The following is a 12,470-nucleotide window of genomic DNA, read 5'->3' as shown; positions in this document are numbered from 1 at the left end:
GCATGATGTTCCTGGATTTCTTCACATTATGTAAGAGACAGCAATTTGGAATGCTGCGCAGCACGTTTGCGAGAAAATCGTTTCTTGACGCGAGAAAGTGAGTCGGCACACGCGGGCATACGTAGTCTGAATTTAATGCACGTGTGTTGCAATTGTGTGAAAGAATGCAGTTATGCTTAGGATCGTTATTCGTAGCGTGCGCAGATTGCTTGAAGCCTTTGTTACGAGTGCAATTAGTGAGAACTTACGAATTGAGAAGAATGTTTTTAAGCTGTGGCTACGACGTATTCCGAATAAATACTCCTGCCTCAGTAGCGCATGCATGGCACCGAAGGTTGCGTTTTTTAGTGGCGACAATTGCACGTGACGCTTTTCGCGAAAGGGCGATCTGAAGTGCGTAGGTGAAAATTTGTGCGAAGGCGGAAGAGAAGACATAACCAATGCTTTTTTTTTTCAGGTCATGCCGACCATAGTGAAGGACTACGGGAATTACTGCTGTGTTGCGAGGTGCAGTAACAACGGCAGGACAGGGAGAGAGCGTGGTTGGCTGATAACTGCAGTGAGCAGCCTTCATTCCTTCTTTGCTATGCAGCCCAAAACTACCACTTAATAAGAAAGGTTAGGCTTCAAAGGAAGAGCGTTGTTTTCCTCTCTAATGCTAATGCAGTCTTCTGCAGTTTTACTGTTCCTTGGGGTTTTTCATAATATCGCCTGTTTATTCCTTTTGTGAAATTTATTCTCCACTTATGGAACCTGTATTGGCATGCCTTGCGCTTTACAGTGCAACCATCTTTCTGTGCTTGCGTTCATCGAACGTTCCGAAAAAAAAAAGTGCATGTGCTTACTGAGAATATGACTTGCAAATAAAATGTTTTGTCTCTTCCAACACTTGTCATGTTTATTTAAAATGTCTGCATAAACACACAGTGGCATCGTGTGCTTGCTGCTCTGGCGGTACAGCTTACACGAAGCTACTCGATGCATGCAAGCAACGCGTTAAAAAAATCGAAATATAGCCTCCGGGACGAGCACTCCCACGGAAGAAATCTTGTAGGCCGTGTAATTTTTCTAATCACCAGAAGATAGCCTTCGAGATTGGTTTTCCTGCGGTCCCAATCTCTGAGTCTGCGTAGATTCCACACACCCGCTAGGTGCGCTGCGAACCAAAATCGGCCGCAGGGATCTATGGAAGTGTCCTCTCTTATCCTTGTATGTTACTCTATGGCGCAACCGGCGTAGCGTGGCTGGCCGCGAACGACGCTGGCCCGCGCGCCGATAACGTCGGACTATAAACGGGCCTTTACCCAGCGAGCTTCGTAATTCTGCAGCAATGCTCCAGGGATGTCATCCTAGGCATGGACTTTCTAAACCAATACGATGCAGTCATCGACTTAAGGTCCAAGTCGATAACGCTTTCAACGCACAAAGCGGTACCACCGGATACAAACATCAGTTACCATGCCTTAAATGTGCTTGAAGAACAAGTCACAGTTCCGCCTCGCTCCAGCGTAATGATTTCCGTCGGTACCGAAGTGCCTGCAGACATGGAGGGCATCGTCGAGGGCGATCATCACTTTCTGCTCGACCGTGAAATTTGCGTCGCTAGAGGCACAGCTCAGCTACGTGAAGGGAAAGCAAGAGTGGTGCTCACGAACTTCAGCCACGAATACAAGGACATTAACAAAGGCACCACGGTCGCCTACATCGACGAAATAGTACAAGCCGGCAGTGCTTTCGCCTTCACGGATTCCAGGGCACCTGCAACGACGACTGTAGTACCTGAACCAGCTTTTCACGTCAATCAGAACCTTCCCATGCATAAGAAAGAACAGCTAAAAGCCCTGCTCCTGCGATACAAGGACTGCTTCTCGTCGTCATCAAAAATTCGACAAACCCCTGTCGCCAAGCACCGCATCATAACCGACGAATATGCCCGCTCACTCCGTCAGAGCCCGTACCGAGTCTCGGCGCGTGAACGCGAGGCCATAAGGCAACAAGTCGACGAAATGCTACGCGACGACATCATCCAGCCGTCCAAGAGTCCGTGGTCGTCCCCCGCGGTGTTAGTGAAGAAGAAGAATGGTACCCTACTTTTCTGCGTTGATTACGGTCTCCTCAACAAAATCACGAAGAAGGACGTATACCCTCTCCCGCGGATTGACGATGCCTTGGATCGACTCTACAACGCAAAGTATTTTTCGTCGATGGACCTCAAAACCGGCTACTGGCCAATCGAAGTCGACGAGAGGGACCGGGAGAAGACTGCCTTTATAACACCAGACGGACTGTTCGAGTTCAAGGTCATGCCGTTTGGTCTTTGCTCAGCGCCTGCCACTTTCCAACGCGTCATGGACACAGTACTGGCAGGCTTGAAGTGGCAGACTTGCCTCGTCTATTTGGGCGACATCGTTGTGTTTGCCTCAAGCTACGAGGAACACCTCCGGCGCCTTGAAACAGTTCTTCGAGCAATCAGACCTCCGGACTCACGTTGAAGCCAGAAAAGTGCCGCTGCGCATACGAGGTGCTCTTGTTCTTGGGCCATGTCATAAACAAGTCTGGAGTGTGCCCTGACCCACAGAAAACGGCGGCCATCACTGACTTTCCTCCGCCCGCCGACAAGAAGGCAGTGCGTAGATTTCTTGGACTGTGCGCCTACTACAGGCGCTTCGTCGAAGACTTTTCACGGATTGCCAAGGCGCTGACGTACCTCATGAAGGCCGACGTCGAGTTCAAGTGGGAGGCGCCGCAATTCGAAGCATTTGAAGAACTGAAGCGACGCCTGCAATCACCGCCAATGCTTGCGCATTTTGACGAAAACACCGATACCGAAGTCAATACCGACGCAAGCAGCGTAGGACTCGGCGCCGTGCTTGTGCAGAGGACTACTGACGGAGTAGAAAGGGTTGTAAGTTAGGCTAGCGGGTCGCTATCGAAGGCGAAAGCAAATTATTCCACAACAGAAAAGGAGTGCCTAGCCATCATCTGGGCTGCATCAAAGTTTCGCCCCTACATCTATGGCAGGCCCGTCAAAGTTGTGAGCGACCACCTCGCCTTCAGTTGGCTAGCTAACTTGAAGGATCCCTCAGGTCGTCTCGCACGATGGAGTCTGAGACTTCAAGCATTCGACATCACCGTCATTTACAAGTTCGGGCAAAAGCACTCAGACGCCGACTGCTTGTCTTGCGCCCCCGTCGAACCGGCGCCACAGGACGACCAGGATGACGATACTTTCTTGGGACCCATCAGTGCCGACGAATTCGCCAAAAAACAACGAGCCGACCCGGAAGACAACCTGTAGACAACTTGTAGACAACCTGGAAGGCAAGACCGTCATTGTGCCCAAGGTGTTCCGGCGATGATTGGCGTCGTTTTTCTTGCACAACGACATTATTTTAAAGACGAACTTCTCTCCTCTTCGAGCCAACTACCTCCTCGTGGTACCCTCAGCATTGCGTCCAGAGGTTCTGCAAGCTCTCCACGACGACCCAACGCCTGGACACCTCGGTTTTTCCCGCACGCTCGCGAGGATACAAGAAAAATACTACTGGCCTCGCCTCTCTGCCGACGTCGCCCATTACGTAAGGACATGCCGAGACTGTCAGCGACGGAAAACACCGCCGACAAGGCCAGCCGGACTTCTACAGCCGATCGAACCACCTCGCCGACCGTTCCAGCCGATCGGAGTGGACTTATTGGGGCCTTTTCCGACGTCGACGTCCGAGAACAAATGGATCGTCGTAGCTACGGACTACCTCACCCGCTACGCCGAAACAAAAGTCTTGCCCAAAGGCAGTGCCGCCGAGGTAGCCCAATTCTTCGTTGAGTACATCCTCCTGCGTCACGGTGCTCCGGAAGTCCTCATCACCGACAGAGGCACAGCCTTTACGGTAGAACTAACTCAAGCCATCCTACTATACAGCCAGACAAGCCATCGCCGGACCACCACCTACCACCCGCAGACGAATGGCCTCACCCAGCGCTTAATAAGACCATCGCTGACATGCTGGCAATGTACAGGCGCTCCCAGAATAATTCGGAACAACGAGCACGCAGCCGCTCGCCGGCGGAGCGCACCGGCGGATAAATGCACGCAAGGTGTGCGCATGCGCGTCCTCCCTAGCGAGCTAGTTTCGCTCCCTAGTGCATCTCGATTGGCGTTGTCTTGCACCAAATGGGTAGCGCTAGGTGCCCTTTAGTATTATGACAAGATGGGCTGGACGGACCAGGGCCTGTATCGTACTGCGCGCCTCAATTCGATTCCTTGCGGCGTGTTCTCGTCATTATCTGCATTCATTCTGGGATACTACTTGAGGTTGAAGCGGCAAGGGCACAAGGTCATCCCTGCCTTCTTTTCAACCATGTCTGTCTGTTCTACGAAGTATTAGTTCCTACTTAGTTATCTTTCAGTCCATGGTACTACTAGCTCGGTAATAAGAGTTCAATTTGGACTATTACACGACCGCTCCCTTACAGGTGTGTCGGTGATCGCGGTAGTAAAACAGTTCACGAAATTAAATAACGCGTCATGTTCGTCAAGTCCAATTTCATGCAGACGAAGTGACTGCATGGGTACTATAATCGTAATTGTTCGGGATTAACGCCCCAAAACCACGAAATTGAGAGATGCCGTAGTGAAGGGCTACGGAAATTTCGACCACCTGGGCTCATCGACGTGCACCTAAATCTAAGCACACGGCCCTCGGGCATTTTCGCCTCCATCGAAAAGATGCTATCTTAAGCTCTACACGACACCACAATCTTTGATTTGAGCATCACATTAGGACGTCTGCGCATATTTGTGCACCAATCAATTACGGAATCTGGCTGTTTGGTAGCGAGTATTCTTACATTTTGATCCCATGTCTTTATTTGTTGGCGCAGACAGCTATTTTCTTTTGCTCGGTGGTAGACTACAACGCTACGAAAGAGAGGCTGTGCGAGTGGAATGTAAAATAAACAGAATTAAATATCAGGAAGAACATTGGGTTTATTTTCCCATAAAAAACAAAAGAATCGAAAGAATCGATTGTTATTCTCAGCTTTAATATCGCGTGAATGCGCCGCCCACGCGAACTGCAGCTTGTAGCCGGCCTGGCATAGACTTGTAGAGCGCTTCTACGAAGTCCTTCTTCTCACTAAGGCGCTTCCACTCTCGGGTTATGGCGAGCCAGAGCTCGTCAGCACTGGCACTTCCCAGATTCATGTGGACAAACTTTCCTTCAACATTCTCTATCGGATTCAAGTCTGCACCTTTCGGAGGCCAGTCAAGGACACAAACGGCACGCTCTTGAAGCAGATTTTGCACAGCTCTGGCGGTGTGCACCGGGCTCCGGTCATGCTGGAAGAAGTAGTAGCCATCTTTAAATGGCCCGTCCAGAGCGTATGGCACCAGGTGGTAGTCCAGAATTTCACAGTAGGCGTCAGCTGTGAACGATGGGGACAGCCGGACTAGCGGGCCGAGGCCCTCTTTGCTGATTGCTCCCCACACGTTGACAGCACAGCGGCCGCTACTGTAGGTCTCAGAAACATACCCGGGTTCGTACCTACACGATGAGAAAAAATAAATATTGGTCTTTCTAGATGAAACCCTTTTGCGCGCTGGAAGATTTGGTGTGGCAAAGATCAAAAAGACAATAAAATACCTGCAGTTCTATGGTCTCCATACGCGGCGCTCTTGATCCCACCGCGACGTAAATGTCAATTCATCCGAGAATATCACTTGCGTCCATTCTTCTCTAGTCCAGTGCTCATATGCCCTGGCAAATTGGAGGCGTTGGGCTTTTTGTCGATCTGTCAGGTGTGGCTTTTGCGCCGCGACAAATCCACGAAGTCCAGCTTCTCGCATGCGCCTTCTGATTGTCTCCTCACTGGCTTGCAGGTTCAGTGCTGCCTTAATCTGGCCGGCGCTCTGAAAAGGATCGGCGACTGTTGCAGCAACAATGAGAAGGTCGCATTCTTCCGACGTGCATCTGTGTCTTCCGGATCGTGGTGCATCTCATAGTCGGCCGTCTTCATCCCTGTATGCCTGGATAATGCGGTTGACCGCGCTTAAAGACTTCCCTGTTAGGTGGCATATCTCGCGCTGAGATTTCTCTTGTAACCAGAGCTAGTTATTCTCCGCACATCGATCGGTACTCTTTTCGGCATGCTGCCTCGATAGGAAAAAGGTGAACTTCGTGTCACTGGCATGGTTCAAATATATTCGTATCTCCTTATCAATCTGGCCACCGATATGCTCACGGTTTCGTCACATGAAACCACCGTCCTTTGCGAGCGTTAGTCACAGTCGCCTACCGGAAATAATCTGATCATATGATAAATAGGAAGCAAAGTTGCAAAAGAAAAAAGTCATCCAAGCACACGAACACGCACGCACGACGGCTTCTGCTCCAACGCGCGTGCATCCGTACACGCGGCTTGTCACAGACACCACCCACCCAGCGCCCCTTATCAAAACGCTAAGGGACACATAGGGCACCGTTTTGTAGCAACACAACGCGAATCTAGGTGCAATACGGAGCAACGTCTGCTTGCTAGGGAGACCGCGCAGGCGTAGACCATGGTACTACTTTTCTGCGCGCATACTCCGCCGGCGCGCTGCTGCGTGTCCGGCGTTCCGAATTATTCTGAGAGCGCCTGTACGTCGACGTCGAACACAAGACGTGGGATGCAATCCTTGCATACGTGACCTTCGCATACAACACGGCCGCGCACGAAACGACGCACATGGCGCCGTTCCACCTGGTCTACGGTAGGACCCCGGAAACGACGCTTGACGCCATGCTACCGGACGTCACTGACGAAGAAAATCTCGACGTTGCTACCTATTTGCAGCTTGCAGAAGAAGGTCGACAGCTCGCCTGCCTGCGCATCAAGAACCAGCAGGGGACCGACAGCCGACACTACAATCTTCGACGCCGCTGCGTCGAGTACCAGCCCGGCGACCGTGTTTGGGTCTCGACTCCGATACGCCGACGAGGACTTAGCGAGAAACTGTTACGTTGCTATTTCGGACCATATAAGATCATCCGACGTATCGGCGCACTGGACTATGAGGTCGTGCCAGACGGCATTTCGCAATCCCAGCGGCGCCGCGTACGACCTGAAGTCATCCACGTGGTGCGTCTTAAGCCTTTCTACGCCCGCTGACGAACTTAGGTACTTTGTTACTTTGTAATTTTTTTTTCTTTATTACGCGTGGTTTTGTTTTCGCTTTGACATTTGCTTGCAGCCTCGGGACGATTCTTTTTAAGGGGATGGTATTGACACGTATACATGTTTATATTTAACCGGTGGCCGCTTTCCATCGGCTAACAAATGTTAAACGTTATCGCTCGGCGTAGGACGCGCCTGTATCGGAAGTTTCTGGAACGTTATCGATGCTTCTTTCCGTTGCCTGTTTTCACCGACGCTTATGTTATCTGATTGTATGAGCGACGCGAATTGTCAAGAACTTTCTGGAAGACACGCGGGCACGAGGGTATAATCTAGAACCTTCGATGACTCACGTATAAAAGCCGACGCATTTCGCTGCTGATCAGATTTTCGACGATCGCCGACTGTGTTCGCAGCTGTCGTTGTGCTTTGAGTGTAGCTTGCTTTTGTGGGCACAAGTTCGCCCAATAAAGAATCAGTTTCGTCATACACAGTTTTACGACTGTTTTCTTCAGCGTCACTACTACGTGACAATACGATAAATGATCACGAGAACAATATCTTTGTATTAGCACCCTGCATAGAAATTTCGTACATGGAGCAATAGATGACGATTTCGAGGAGCTGCTGAAGGAGATATATAAAAACAACCGAGTAGAAATTGTATGCGGATGCCGGATATGCAATCAAGTGGTGTAAATGCACCAAGGATTGATGCAAGGATGTTCTCTGTCCACTTTGTTGTCCCTGCTTTATTTCAGGGCATAAAGCATGAACAGTGAATTAGGGTTTGATATATCTTACATTGGTAATGGGCAAAGGGTGCAACAGAAGGGCCCTGAACTGAAGTATGCGGGTGACATAGTGCGACCAGCAGACAAATGAGATTTACAGACTGGATACGATGTGTAGCTACACAGCGACGAATTTCAGCGTTACGTTTAGCACAGGAAAATCAGAAAACATTATATTTAATGAATAGAGGAGCAATTACATGGTATCATATAATGAGCAAGTCCTACCGATAGTCAAGCAACTTAAATACCTCGGTGTATACATAAACAAAGGAAACACGTATTCAAGCACCACCCATAAAATCTGAAAATAAAGTGTCAGCAGATGTGGCAACAATGAAACATAGATCACTTTTGGACTACTCTAGGCATCAAGTGGTGCGTGGAATCTGGAAAGGAGTATTTGCGCCAGATCTAACGTTCGAAAATGCCGATGTGCAGGAATCGCTCTTGACTTTCATTGCCGGAAGGAACGTGTCGTCGCTATTACGGCTTCCCAAAGACCGGCTGCCTACTGAAAACAACATAGCGGCCACGCCCCCCGGTGTGATAGGCAGCCTTGGAGCGACTTTCCACCAGGGAGCAATGCTAAAATACTGGACTGCCGATCAGCGAGGCTTAACTTGGCAGTGGCACCAGCAAAGCGACGCCACCTTCTAAATGTTCTTCTCGCCGTTGTGCAGGAATCGCTCTTCACTTGCATCGCCGGAAAGAACGTGTCATTCCTCTCACGGATTCCCAAATGCCGGCTTCCAGCTGAAGTCAACACATATAGCCACGCCCTCCTGGAGTGATACACAGCCACGCAGCGAATCTCCAGCAGGGCCTCCTGCTTAAGTACCAGTCTGCCGATCAGCAGGGCTTCACTTGGCAGCAGCAGCAGCAGGAAAGCGACGCAATCGTCTAAAAGATATCGCCGTTGTGCAGGAATCTCTCTTATACCCCTGACACACCGGCAAAAGTAAAGTCCTTTGCACTAGAAAACCCCTTTTGTTACTGCGAAGGACCCTTTCGAGAAAGGTTGCGCCGATGACACACGGCACCGCACTAACTTCTTTAGGTGGTTCCTCAGATATACGCCGCCAAAAAAAGAAGGGTTGTTTGTTAAACCAGCCAGAGATAAAACATTTACAAAAAGCTGCGCTTGTAGATTACATTTAGTGATTGTAGAACCTAAAGCCATTTTTTGCCCATTTTTGATGGCTTATAATGCGCATATTCGGAATTCAACATGGCGGCGCTAGCGACGTGATGCCAGCGTTTGAGAGTATAGCTAGAATAAATCTTTACTGTTAGACAAATTGCATTGCCGCTAAAGAATAATGCATTCTCCAAGGTAAAAAACACTTACGGGGCACCGTAGTTATGTAACACGTTTTCGTCTAGTGATGAGTTGTGCATGTTGTATGCGAGAGTACACCATTCCGCTCGAAAAGTAGATGCCCCATCTTCTTTCCCGCAAAGGAACTTTGCCGGGAGGGAGTTACTCCTTTCCCGTGTGTCACTGCGCTTGAACGCCTTTCCGGTAGATGTGCCGTTACTTAAAGGACTTCAGAGTGCCCGTGTGTCAGGGGTATTACATTGCTGGAAGGAACATCTTAGCTATCACGGAACGCCGGCTACCAGCTCAAATCAACATAACGGCAACGGCCCCAGAGTGATACGCAGCCACGGAGCGACTTTCCGCAAGGGAGTACTGCTTAAATACTGGACTACCGATCAGCAAGGCTGTTTTAGCGCGATAGCGTAAAGGGCCCCGTGTCGCAGAAAATCAGGTGTCGGTGTCGGCGTCGCCGCCGGCGGGGTTGTCCAGCCAAGAAAATCATCCCGAACCACACCACGCCCACCACACAGGCCCTCCGCGTGGCACAGAGGTGCGGGTGAAATATTCCAATTTCTTAAAGTAAAATGCGTCAGAAAAATCGTAAGGTACGACGTCACCACAACCTACAGACGTGATAGCGTCGGATTGTAGTTCCAATATAGGAGAAAACCTAATTCTCTTACGCGGAAACTCAAACACAAGCCCCGTTTCAGCATTTCTAGCACTCATACAGCTGGGGGCCGCGGTTTCCTCCTTGCAAAAATACTATCCAAATGGCGGTCGCCTCCTCGGCAGCCTACAACAGCGTTACATGTAGGCTCCCACGGCAGCCGCATGCGGAGGTGAAGTTGGAGAAAAAGAAAGCTACAGTTGCCGGGAAGACTAATAAGCAGGCAGGGATCTTCGAATGCTATCGCGTTCTGCTCTTAAACTCGAAGCTTAAGCATCCTCCAGTCTTTTTAAAGCCGTAGTCCTGGAACAATTCACACTAGAAATAATACACTTCCATCGGTGGAATTTAACATCTTAATAACTCATGATTTAACATGCGCTGTAATAGAAGGGGAAGAAATGCTCACGCCAATTCAAGATGCTCCTGCGTCGACTCGTTAGGCCTATTTCGTGCTACGGTCGAAGTCGTGCGGTCCACTTCCAGTGAGTGTTCGTGGTCTTCTGCGGCAGAGGATGTTCCGCGATTCGTCATTGTGATATTCGGGGAAACATTTCATTGGCCCTGGCGTGTTGCTAAGGCCATTGTTTTTGGGGCACCAGGGTTACGTATCAATGGGCACCTGACATCACAATACCCACTATTTCTCGCTCTTGCAAATTTAGCGAAGCTTTATACGTATAGTACCACAATGAGACGAAGCCATTGATCTATTATTGCACCTTCGAATAAATGACGGCATCGTTTACGCTTCCAGAACAATGACGCAACGTGGGATCGTCTAGAAAAAAAAACAAAATGTACATGGCACCCTCTAAATTCACTGGTTCTCATTTTAAGGAAATCGTTAATTTTCCTTTATTACCTAATTCTCCATAAATATCAAATGGTAAGTGTGTTTGGTCCAATAAAGGCCGCCATTATATTAACTATGTGGTAAACACATATTCAAGGTTGAAAGTACTGTGTAATGATTAATTTCCATTTAACGCATTTCACCACGTACTTAAGACTTAGAGATTGACTCCAACAAAATAAGGAAATTTACTAGCCCGACGTTTCGGAGCCAATTCGGCTCCTTCTTCAGGGATTATTCTTCGGAGGTGGCGGTGTGCCGCTTTTAAAAGGTCCGTCGTAAGAAAGGAGAGGAAGGGGGAGAGAGCGTAAGGTGCGGAGACACTTGACAGGGCACCTGTTCTCGACAGACGAAACCGGTGGTAGGGGGGGGGGGGGGAGGGGGGCGTTTCTGGTCGGCTGGGTTGACCGATGCTGGGCATGCCGTTGACGAAGAGCGGGGGGGGGGGGGGGGGGGGGGGGACGAGATGTGTTTGTGTTGGTGACCTAGAGCGGGGGTACTTTCTTCCCTTCGTCGCGTCTGCAAGGCCATGGACATACAAAGAAGGAAGGGTGCCCTTCGCGTGGTTTATATTACCCGCCGTATTCTGAATGTGCCATGACTCCAATATTAGCCTTTTTCGCCAGTTTGTCTCTGTTTGAAGGATTGGGGTTTCTTGGAAAGAAATCTTGTGGTCGGCGTCTTCGGAATGTTCGGCGACGGCGCTGCGTATTGGGTTGAATGTTCTGTCGTCATTTCCATGTTGCCTGATTCTTTCTTTTAGATTTTTGGTTTCCCCGATGTATGACCCCGGACAGTCGGCACAGCTGATTTTATAGACGACGCCTTGAGCTTTTTCTTTTGGTGGACGGTCTTTTGGTTTAGGAATGAGGATATTCAAAGTGTCCATTGGTTTGTGCGCGACTTTGAGGCCTTCTTTTTTCAATATTCGGCTGAGAGCTTCGCTGGTACCTTTGACGTATGGGATGCACATTCGGATGCACAAAAAAGAAAAAAAAAATTAAAAATGACGTCACAACCGGTAATCGCAGTGACATCAACATCTTAGGCTGTTTGGCGCGAATGTTGGAATTTCTTCAGCGTCCGGCATTTCGACAGCAACGCCAGCAGTTATTTATCTTTTGAGGCTGAGGCGCGCTTGCGACTCGCCTCAGCTGAAGCGTTTCATTAAACTATAGGAGTGGTGTATGTCTTAATGCCATCATAATTAGGCTGTTATTGATGGCAATTGCTCCAGTAGGTTCCTTAGGAAGGTGAGCGCATAGGATGGAAATAAATGACAGTTCACAGAGATAACAAGCAAACTTCACTTTTATTCGTCTGGAATAATGCAACCAATATAATTGACCAAGCAAAACTTCTTTCAATGGATCAAAAGTACTATGGCCAGCATACAGTCGTAATGTATAACAACATGCGAAACCTTTTCACAGAATCATTCGCAATTCCGTGCGACCATGTGTTCATGTCCAACAGTTATCAGACAAGACAACATTGCTCCACGTCATCATTTAGAAAACATTAGACTTACTAATTTTGCTTGCCGTCTGACACTCAGAGCCTGTGTTACGGAGAGTGAACGAACATTGCGCGACGTTTCTTCGCGGAGCGTTCCGCATTTATCGTCCCGACGAGACACAGCGCGTCGGATGCCGCAGCCCCGTGAACTTG

At 49.3% G+C, this 12,470-nt stretch overlaps 1 protein-coding gene across 1 annotated transcript in view; it reads right to left on the bottom strand.

Moving 5' to 3' along the window:
• The window catches only part of LOC125941248 (uncharacterized), a 410,784-nt gene extending 400,345 nt beyond the window's left edge, over nt 1-10,439 (bottom strand). Inside the window, exon 1 of the mRNA XM_049658202.1 lies at nt 10,353-10,439. The gene's annotated coding sequence lies outside the window, so the exon portion shown is untranslated. The remainder of the gene's footprint in view (nt 1-10,352) is intronic.
• Nucleotides 10,440-12,470: the final 2,031 nt, after the last annotated feature.

Source organism: Dermacentor silvarum, chromosome 11, assembly GCF_013339745.2.
Source record: "Dermacentor silvarum isolate Dsil-2018 chromosome 11, BIME_Dsil_1.4, whole genome shotgun sequence".
Lineage (NCBI taxonomy): Eukaryota > Metazoa > Arthropoda > Arachnida > Ixodida > Ixodidae > Dermacentor > Dermacentor silvarum.
The sequence above is the reverse complement of the archived record's forward strand: the minus strand, read 5'-3'. Positions and strand labels throughout refer to the sequence as shown.